Source organism: Mesocricetus auratus, unplaced genomic scaffold, assembly GCF_017639785.1.
Source record: "Mesocricetus auratus isolate SY011 unplaced genomic scaffold, BCM_Maur_2.0 Super-Scaffold_100009, whole genome shotgun sequence".
NCBI classification, from domain to species: domain Eukaryota; kingdom Metazoa; phylum Chordata; class Mammalia; order Rodentia; family Cricetidae; genus Mesocricetus; species Mesocricetus auratus.
Window position 1 is genome coordinate 53,603,516 of NW_024429193.1, and position 10,809 is coordinate 53,614,324.

Genomic DNA, 10,809 nt, shown 5'->3' on the forward strand with positions numbered 1-10,809 from the left:
ATAGTGAATCTAAATCTAAAGCAGTATTGTAATCCTGGAGGAATTGCAGAAATTAGTGTCACCACTGTTAGGACAAAAACCGTGTGGGGAATCTTGGTGGCTTCCATGGTAGGCGAGTGTGACTGAGGCAGAGGGACAACACGCCAGGCAGACATAGATTAGTGAGAAGTTTTTTGTTTTTTGTTTTTTTTTTGGTTTTTTACGAGACAGGGTTTCTCTGTATTGTTTTGGAGGCTGTCGGTCCAGTCCGGCCTCGAACTCACAGAGATCCACCTGCCTCTGCCTCCAGAGTGCTGGGATTAAAGGCGTGCACCACCACCGCCCGGCTAGTGAGAAGTTTTATTAGAAAGGGAAGGGGTGGGGGAGAAAAGAAGTAAGAGACACAGAGACAGAGAGAGGACAGAAGAGAAGAGGGAGACAGGAAAAGTTCTGTCTGTTCCAGGGGAATAGCAGGAAAGAGAGCGGGAAAGAGAGAGGAGAAAGAGAGCATAAGTGGGCGGGGGTCTTTCTTTTTAAGGGGTCCTTTGCACCTGCATGCAGACTAGTAGTCATGCAACCCTGAGCTGACCAGGGTACTGCCTGAGTGCATTCTGCCAGGTGACAGGGCAGGCCGGCATAATGCCTGAATCCTTACAACCATCAAAGACTACAAAGATGCAGGGGTGGTGGTTCCTATCATATCTCCCTTTAACAATTCTATTTGGCCGGTGAAGAAAACAGATGGATTGTAGAGGATGACAGTTGACTATCAAAACCTCAATCAGGTAGTGACTCCTATTGCAGCTGCTGTGCAAGATGTGGTGTCCTTACTTGAGCAAATTAACACAGTTCCTGGTACATAGTATGCAACTATTGCTCTAGCAAATGCTTTTCCTTAGTACTTGTCTAAAAGGGCTATCAGAAACAATTTGTTTTCAGTTGTCAAGGCCAGAAGTATACCTTTACAGTTTTACCTCAAGGATATATTAACTCTCCTGCCCTGTGTCATAACTCAGAAGGGATCTCGGTCATCTGTCTCTTCCACAAAATATCCTACTGGTGCACTATATTGATGACATTATGCTGGTTGAATCAAGCAAGTAGGAGGCAGCAACCACTTTGAACTCATTGGTATCACCTATGAGCATCAGAGGATAGAAAATAAATCCAACCAAAATTCAAGACCCTCTACCTCAGTGAAATTCTTACGAGTTCAGTGGTGTGGGGTATGCAGAGATACTCCACCTAAGGTGAAGGATAAGCTATTGCACCTGGCCCCTCCCCACAAAGAAAGAAGCACATGTTATATGGACCTGTTTGGATTCCAGAGACATCATATCCCTCACTTGGGTTTGTTACTCCAGCTCATATACCAACTGTCTGAGAAAGCTGTTAGCTTTGTGTGAGGCCTGGAACAGGAAAAGTCTCTTCAACAAGTCCAGACTGCTGTGCAGGCTGCTCTACCACTTGAACCAAATGATTCAGCAGACCTGATGATACTTGAGGTGTCAGTGGCAGACAGGGATCCTGCTTGTAGACTTTGGATGGCTATAGGTGAATCACTGAGATCTTTGGAATTTTGGAGCAAGACTCTACTATCATCCGCAGAAAACTATTCTCCCTTTGAAAGATAGCACTTGGCCTGCTAAATGTACCTTAGTGGAAACTGAAATTTGACAATGGGTCACCAAGTTACCGTGTGGCCTGTGCTGCCCATCATGAGCTGGGTGTTATCTGATCCACTAAGTCAAAAAGAAGGATGTATTTAGTAGCAATCTATTATCAAATGAATGTGGTATATATGTGGTTGGGCCTGAGCAAGTCCTGAAGGAACAAGCAAGTTACATGAAGAAGTTACCAAGATGCGTATGGTTTCTACTCCCAGTACGAGGTTGTCTGTTGTCAAACATGTGCCTATATCTTCCTGGGGTGTTCCTTATGATCAGTTGACTGAAGAAGAGAAGACTAGGTCTGGTTTACTCATGGTTCTGCATGTTATGCAGGCACCGTCCAGAAGTGGACAGCTGCAGCATTGCAACCCCTTTCTGTAACCTGAAAGATACTGGTGAAGGGAAATACTCACAAGGGGCAGAACTTTGGGCAGCACCCATGGCCATACAATTTGTTTGGAAGGACAAATGGCCAGGTGTGCAGTTGTTCACTGATCCACAGCTGTAACCAATGGATTGGCTGGATGGTCCGGGACTTGAAAAGAGTATGATTGGAAAATTGGTGAGAAAGATATTTAGGGAAGATGTATGCGGGTAGATCTCTCCAAATGGTTGAATGATACAAAGATACTTTTGTCTGTAAATGTTCACCAAAAGGTGACTTCGGCTGAGGAGAAGTTCATACTCAAGTAGATTGGATGACCCATTCTGTGGACAGTCAGCCTCTTTCCCTAATCATTCCTGTCATTGCCCAATGGGCCCATGAACAAAGTGGCCATCGTGGCAGAGGTGGGGTTATGCATAGGCTCAACAACATGTACTTCCATTCACCAAGAGTGACTTGGCCACAACATCAGACACCAACACTGAGCCCCTGATACAGTACCATTCCCTGGGGTTACTAGTGAGCAATCTGGTGTCTGGTTAACCTCATTAGACCACTTCCTCCATGGCAAGGACAACACTTTGTCCTTACTGGTGTAGATATTTATTCTGGTTATGAATTTGCCTTTCCTGCATGTAATGTTTCTGCCAAAACCATCATTCATGAACTTACAGAATGCCTGATCCACCGACATGGTATTCCACATAGTATTACTTCTGACCAAGGAACTCACTTCTCAGGCAGGAAAGTGTGACAGAGGGCATACAATCGTGTAATCAGCTGGTCTTCCCATATTCCCCATCATCCTGAAGCAGCTAGCCTCATAAAAAGATGGGATGGCTTTTTGAAGACACGGTTACAGCACAAATAAGGTGGCAGAAGCCTGGAGGGTTGGGCAGGTTCTCCAGAAGGCAGTATATGCTTTGAATCAGCATCCAATATATGGTACCGTTTCTCCCAGAGCCACGATCCACAGGTCCAGGAATTAAGGGGTGGAAGAGAAAATAGTTCTACTCACTATCACCTCTAGGGACCCACTAGGAAAACTTTGGCATCCTGTTCCTGCGGACCATAAGTTCTGCTGGCCTAGAAGTTTTGATTTCAGAGAGGGAAGTGCTCCTAGTAAGAGCCACAACAAACTTTCCATTGACTTCCAGGCCAACAGGCAAAGAAAGGAATAGCAGTGTTAGGAGGGGTGATTGATCCAGATTACCACGGGGAAATTGGAATGCTTCTCTACAATGAAGTAAGGAAGATTATATGTGGAGCGCAGGAGAGTCCAGTCTTGCTGGGCAGATAGAGGATGGAGATGATTCATTTTTCCCTAGGCTAATAGCTCCCCAGTTTATCTGCTGTGTGTGGGGGGGGGTGGGTGGGAAAAGAGTCATTTTCTCTCTTAAATCTAAACAGGCTAGACCAGAAAGGTCTATGCTGAGCCTGTCCTGCTTTTCCAGCCAGAGCCCTTGTAGTACCGTGACTGCTGCTTGGCTGGAGTCCTGCCAGTGTTGACTTTGTGGGACCTACAGTGTGGCGGGTGTAGCAACTGCCCTCAAACTGTTTGTGCCAGTTAAGCCTGTGGACTAGCGGGTTGGGCACCTGCTTGCAGCACAGGTGTGCTACCATTGGGCATGTGGGCGTGGGAAATGCCTGAGCAGCAGCTTTATCCCGTCAAATATCCATGGAGCTTTGAGAGTATAGTCTATAGTCAGCATAAGCAGTGCTGGCACAGGGGGGAGGTGAGGCCTGGACACTGAGAGAGCCTGCTCGTCCTAGGCCTAAGGTTTCTATCTCAGCTCTGTTCTGTATGCACACAACTGGTCTTGCTCTCCTCTTCTCTTTGGTGAGGGCCAGTTTCCTGCTGAAATGACCATTTCTTTCCTCTGCAGTGTCCCCACACTTCTCACTATGTGGACTAAGTACTAAGTCTGTAGCTCTGTGTCCAAGTCACTAGCACATTGGTTCTCAGGGTGGGCGATCACTCAGCGGTCTCAGAGGGGATGTAAAATCATAGGGTTTCTGTTTCCTGCTTGGGTTAGGGTTAGGGCTAGAGCTAGGGTTAAGGTTAGGGTTAGGGCTAGGGTTAGGGTTAGGGTTAGGGTTAGGGTTAGGGTTAGGGTTAGGGCTAGGGTTAGGGTTAGGGTTAGGGTTAGGGCTAGGGTTAGGGTTAGGGTTAGGGTTAGGGTTAGGGTTAGGGTTAGGGTTAGGGTTAGGGGTTAGGGTTAGGGTTAGGGTTAGGGTTAGGGCTAGGGTTAGGGCTAGGGTTAGGGTTAGGGTTAGGGTTAGGGTTAGGGTTAGGGTTAGGGCTAGGGTTAGGGTTAGGGTTGACTCTGAGACTGTATGAAGATGAGTTTCCACTGTGGTGCAGAGCAAGCTAGGATGTGCCGGGGTGTGTGGTGGGGGTGGGGTGGGAGAGTTCCCTCTTCAGTTTCCTGTACAGATATCGATGTCTTGTTGTTTTTGTGATAGAATCTTTTTGGGTCTTAGGTCAGACCCTAACTTGCCATCCTCTTGCCTCAGTCTCCTATGCTGGGGTTACAGACACAAGTGACATCATGCATCGTACACAGGCTGGCGCCCTGCACAAGGACGCTCCCCTTTTGCCTGGTGCATGGTGGCAGGGACCCTCTTCTCTCGTTTCCCCTGGAACCTTGTTCTTTTTTGCAGATTTAAAGCCCAGAGTTCATGGCGTTCACCTGGTCTCTAACTGTCCCCCTTGCCTGTCACACTCCTGACACTCACACCGTGCAGCTACATCTCCTCAGTGTGCTGTTTCACACTGGTGGCAGCATTAGAAGGCACCCAGCGTCTCTCACCTGCCATTTTAACCAGTCCCTGGTAACTTAACTTTACTCTGTATGATTGATTAGTCAGGCTTTAACCCCAGCACTCCTCAGGCAGAGGCAGGTGGATCTCTGTGAATTCAAAGTCAGAGTGGTCTACAGAGCGAGTTCCAGTACAGGCTCCAAAGCAATACAGAGAAACCCTGTCTTGAAAAACAAAAACAGACAAACAAACCTAAGAGTACTAATGCTGGTGCTATACTCACCCTACTCCCACACGAAACCTCAGGGAAGGAGAGCCCTGGGGTACACATTTACATTGTTTATGCAGGCCTGGCTGTGCTTGGGCTCACCTCAATCTTATTACATACGATAAAGTGCATGAGGTACTGGGACCATACCTTCTTTATGTCTTGCTGTGTGTAGGGATAGAGTCAGGAGCAAATCAAGACTGTAGGTCACAGGAAATCATAGAGCAGGCCTAGGCACTGTGACCAACCATGCCTTTAGCTGGTTACATCTGGATACTTTGTTATATTTGCCAGTCTCAAACCTGGGACAAGCTGAGGCGCCCTTTAACACATCACAGCAGACGTGGCCTCCAAGTTCTCCCAGCATCCCTCAGTCCCTACCTGTTACAGGGTCCTTCTTGCTAGCATACCCTACCCTCTACCCTGAACCCTCCAGCCCAGGTGCTGGGCTGCCCTTCCCCCAGCCGCTCTTTCCTACAAAATCCAGCCATCTTGGGTATGCTGGGCCTTTTGCTCTTATAAAATCTTTTTTGCCGCTTGGTCTCCTGATCTGTTCTCCATCTTTCCTCACATGGCCTAGCTGAGTCTGGCCATGTTCACTCTGGACCCTTCCAGGTGCCTTTGGCTATGCTCTCCCTTTTATCTACAATAAACCTCCTCTTCCACCATACCTAGGAGCAGTTATGTCCTCTCTTTCTTATTTCTTCCCCCCCCTCCCGGATCATCACCCCCCCCCCAGTTCAATATTGGGGATATAAAAGGCGAGGCCCTACTAAGGTTGAATGACTTTTGTTTCTTTCCTCTGAAAGTCATTCTAACTAGTATAATCAACAACAGCTACATGTTGCAGAATTCAGTAGGAACTTTTCTCTCTTCATTGTAGTTACCTTCCCCCTGGTGTTCCACAGCGTTGGGCACCTTTCCTATAAAGCTTATGATCCCCTTGGTTGGTTTCTTTGCTTCTTCCTTCCTTCCTTCCTTCCTTCCTTCCTTCCTTCCTTCCTTCCTTCCTCCCTCCCTCCCTCCCTCCCTCCCTTCCTTCCTTCCTTCCTTCCTTCCTTCCTTCCTTCCTTCCTTCCTTCCCTCCTTTTTTTTTTCCGTGTCAGGTTTTCCTCTGAGTAGCAGCCCTGGCTATCGTGGAATTCGATTTTATAGACCAGGCTGCCTGCTTCTGCCCCGAGTGCTGGGGTAAAAGGCATGTGCCACCACTGCCCCACTAATTCCTTTGATTTCTTTACATAATTCTGTTTGGCTTTTTTATTTTACCTTTTAAGCTACTAAACGGATTTGGCCGCTGACTTTCAAAACATCATTTAAACATTGGGTTTCCTCTGTCCACACTCTGCTACTCTCACTTCCTAGACATACTTAGAGGCTTCTAAAACTTTAAACTCCACCTATATCTAGAAAGATTCCTGACTATTGCCCTGGGTGTTGACCTCTTTTCTAAATTCAAGCCTTAAATATTGGATTCTCTAACATTCTAGGTGTTTCACAAATGTTTTAATCTCAATATTTCCAGGACTGATTTCTAAAATTAAAAACCAATTTCTCCTCTTATTTGTCTTAGAAATCTTAGTGTAATTCACCAATCAGAAACCTGGAAGTTACTCCGAGTCCCCTTTCCGCCCCCTCATAATGTGGCAGACATTATGAGCTGGCTTATTTGACCTTATTGCTACAAATTTCTCTCTACTTGAGACTCGGGAAAATGAAGTAGTCATTTCCTAGTCCCACCTACAACTGAGCATCAAATGACACAGTTTTGATCAAGGATTAAAGTGAAATAATGCTCATGTAGAAGACTAGGAACAGAGGAGACTTTGACAAAGAGTGTCTACACTATCCTTTCTCTCGCCTTAAGGGCAGGGTGCTAGCTGCATGTGGTAGCACGGACTGCAGCCCTTGGGAGAGGCTGAGGCAGGCAGACCACTCAGGGCCAGCTTGGGGCATCTAGGGAGTTCAAATGTAGCTTGCACTACATGGGGAGACCCCGCCAGGCATGGTGACACACACCTTTAATTAGAGCACTATCTAGGCAGAGGCAGGTGGATCTCTGTGAGTTTGAGGCCAGCCTGGTCTTCAGAGTGAGTTCCAGGACAGCCAGGGATTTGTAGAGAGAGCCTGCCACAAGCAAACAAACACCCCAAACCTCAAAACCAAAAACCAACAAACCAATCAACCAATCAGTCAACAAAAACAAAACTTTTTTTTTTATTTTTGAGACAGGATTTCTCTGTAACTATGGAGGTTGTCCTGGAACACTCTCTGTAGACCAGACTGGCCTCAAACTCACAGAGATATATGCCTGCCTCTGCTCCCGAGTGCTGGGATCAAAGGTGTGCACCACCAACACCCGGTCAAAAATTTTTTTCCTTAAGGTTGGGAATGAAGCAAGGATGTTTACTGTAACCAGCAGGTTCACTATAATTCCTATAAAAATCCCACTGAGATGGCTTTTACAACTTATTTTTAAATTTGAAAATTACATTAAAAAGTAGAGGTTATAGAAAGCTAAAATCGCCGGGCGTTGGTGGCGCACGCCTTTAATCCCAGCACTCGGGAGGCAGAGGCAGGCGGATCTCTGTGAGTTTGAGGCCAGCCTGGTCTACAAGAGCTAGTTCCAGGACAGCCTCCAAAGCCACAGAGAAACCTTGTCTCGAAAAAACCAAAAAAAAAAAAAAAAAAAAAGAAAGCTAAAATCTTGACAGGATGATAGAGTCAGCTACATGTTTAGTACATGTTATAGTAACAAGGACAGTGTGGAGACCAATATAAATCCACATAAATATTCTCAACTGAATTTTGACAACCTGCAAAGCAATTCAATGGAGAAAATATCATCTTCTCAACAAATGGTTTCAGTAAATACCATCTTTCTAGCAAGATGGGATTGAACGTTCATAGACAAAAACAACAACAACAACAACAAACAATAAAACAAAACAATGCCCCTGAGATCCCTTAACCCAAAGCTAGCACCTTATAAAAATGTTACCTAGACCGGATATAGTGGCTCACACCTTTAATCCCAGCACTTGGGAAGCAAAGGAAGGTGAATCTCTGAGTTCGAGGTTAGTCTGAACTATAGAGTGAATTCCATGACAGACAGGGCTATACAGAGAAACCCTGTCTCAAACAAACAAACAAAAAACAGGAAAAAAGTTACCTACACACAAGTAGGGGGACTTAAATATAAAACTTAAAAAATAAGGTGAAAACTCTTCTGTATATAGAACTAGTCATAGAATTTTTAGGTTTAATGTTACAAGTAGGAGAATCATTTGGTAGACTGTAGATAATCAAAATGGAAAAGTGTTACTCTGCAAAAGACCCTTAGAAGAGAATATGAAGCTATAACCTGAGATAAGATTACAACTCAGAAAGGCAGCAAAGGGCTGGCTAACGCCTAAAGAAAGTTTAAATATCAGCAGTGAAAAGATAATCAATTTGAATTCAGGCAAATGAGAAATGGGTGACAAATGAGACCTGAGATGTTCAGCATGATTAGCCATGAGATAGATGCAAATTAAAACCACATGGGATTGTTTCTACACAGCAGTCAATCAAGTGATGATATCGAACACAGATACATAAAGAAATGGGTTAGATTTCCAGCCCTTCCAATCATGGCTGGCAAAGCAACTGTGTTATATTTACCATAAATAAATTTCTGTCTATGTAGGATGGCTGTGCACTGATTTACAGTCTAAATACAATAAGTGTTAAGAGATTTCTTCACCGACCTTTTTGAAGCAAGTCAGTGAACTATGATTATAAGTAGAATGCAGGTGACAGCAGCCTGTGCAAAATCTGAAAAAGTGTTTTGTTTCCCTATCTAAAAGTACTGACATATATCTACGCATATCTTGAAGTCTCTTGGAATAACACTATGCTAAAACACAGTGTGTTTTCTATAAGCCAGGGAAGCATGTGTAAAAATCTGCAGCGGAATAATTCTGAATAAATGATCATCTGTAAAACTAAATTAGGGTGCTGGTTGTTAGTGAACTAGAGGAGCTCAGGTGTAATCTGGGTTTAAGAGATTGCATTGTTCCTGAGAATGTGTAAGATGTGTATGGCCTTAGTGTAAAGGAGGACAAACTATACCCTGAGTTTCTGAAGGGTTACTATCAACAGGCTGATTTGCTCAAATGCAATGTAAAAATTGCATTGGTGTGCGTGCGTGTGCGTGTGCGTGCGTGTGTGCGTGCGTGTGTGCGTGCGCGTGTGTGTGCGTGTGTGTGTGTGTGTGTGTGTGTGTGTGTGTGTGTGTGTGTGTGTGTGTGTGTGTGTGTGTAAGAGAGAGGGGGAGAGGGGCAGGGAGAGATCAACATGTGTACCAGTGGAGGTCAGAGGACATCTCTTGGGAGTTCACTTTCTCCTTCTACCTTGTGGGTCCCAGGGAATGAACTCAGGTCTTTAAGGCTTGGCAGCAAGCATCGTAGCAGTCCTCCTCATTTTATATAATAATGACTCAAGCTAATTCCAGGGCATGAGAGATGGAAGCAGGAGGATCACAGGTTCAAGGTCATCCTCAGTTATACTGAAAGATGGTGGTCAGCCTAGGCTATATGAGACTCTGTCTCAATGTAAAACAAAAACAAAGACAAAAGCAGCACAATTTAATGGTCCATGACTAGGAGGGTTGATCATGAATTCTTCCCTAAGGAAACAGGAACTAGAAGAACTCAGCATGAGTATAACAATTACAAAGTCAGAAACTGGACTAAGACTAAAGCAGTGAGTCAGACAAATCAGGTAAGTCATTACATCAGAGAACATGTGACCAACAAAATCAGAGTTTAACAGTGGAACTCATGTAACCATGCCTCCTTAAGAATGCCTCAAAGGGGTGAGATCATGAGCCTGGGGCTTACACACTTTGTTTCTGTAAGTGACCGCTTACAATGATAGTGAAGTTTTTTTAAGTATCTTGCTTGGATTTTTATGGAATCTCATCTCTGTTACTAATTGGCTATGAGAACCTAAAAAACACTGGTATTTATTTTTATTACACTTTTTTAATGGAAGAGGATAGAAACACAGAAGAGCATTGTACTAATTTATAAATCATTATTTATTATTTATTTTATCAATTTATTTGCTTTTTTCAAGACATGGTTTCTCTGTTAACCCTGGTTGTCCTGGAACTTGCTCTGTAGACCAGGCTGGCCTGGAACTCACAGAGATCCTCCTGTCCCTGCCTTCCAAGTGCTGGGATTAAAGACCTGTGCCACCACCACCTGGCATTATTCATATTTTAATTGGTTTAGCATCTTCCTTTTCTGTATGGAAAAGAAGACACAAGGCAAACAAGTTGATCTATCCCAGCACCTGTGTTAATGGACTTTTCAATAAATAGGACCCCACCTCTTCCTGCACAACTCCCCCCCAGTTCAGCATACATTATTTGGTTTGTAGAGACCCAGTGCTTTATAGCTGAGGTGGAAAGATATCAAACTCAACCAAGAAAACAAAGCATTTCTTAAGTAAACGGTAAGGAGCTCTGACGAGTGGGACCTGCAGGTCCCAAAGGCCTCTATCCCTGATGGTTCAGTTATAGTTTGATTTATGTCAGTCTGTAATTGCCCCTGTTTTGACCCAAGAGAGGATTGTGTGGGAAGTTTGTCTGTGAGATAGAGCTGAAGCCCTGCTCTGCAGAGCGTCTGGAGCCTAAGTGGATACAGTGTCCCCATCCAGCCTCTGATAAGTAGGGAAAGAGCCCACTCTGCTCAGCAGGG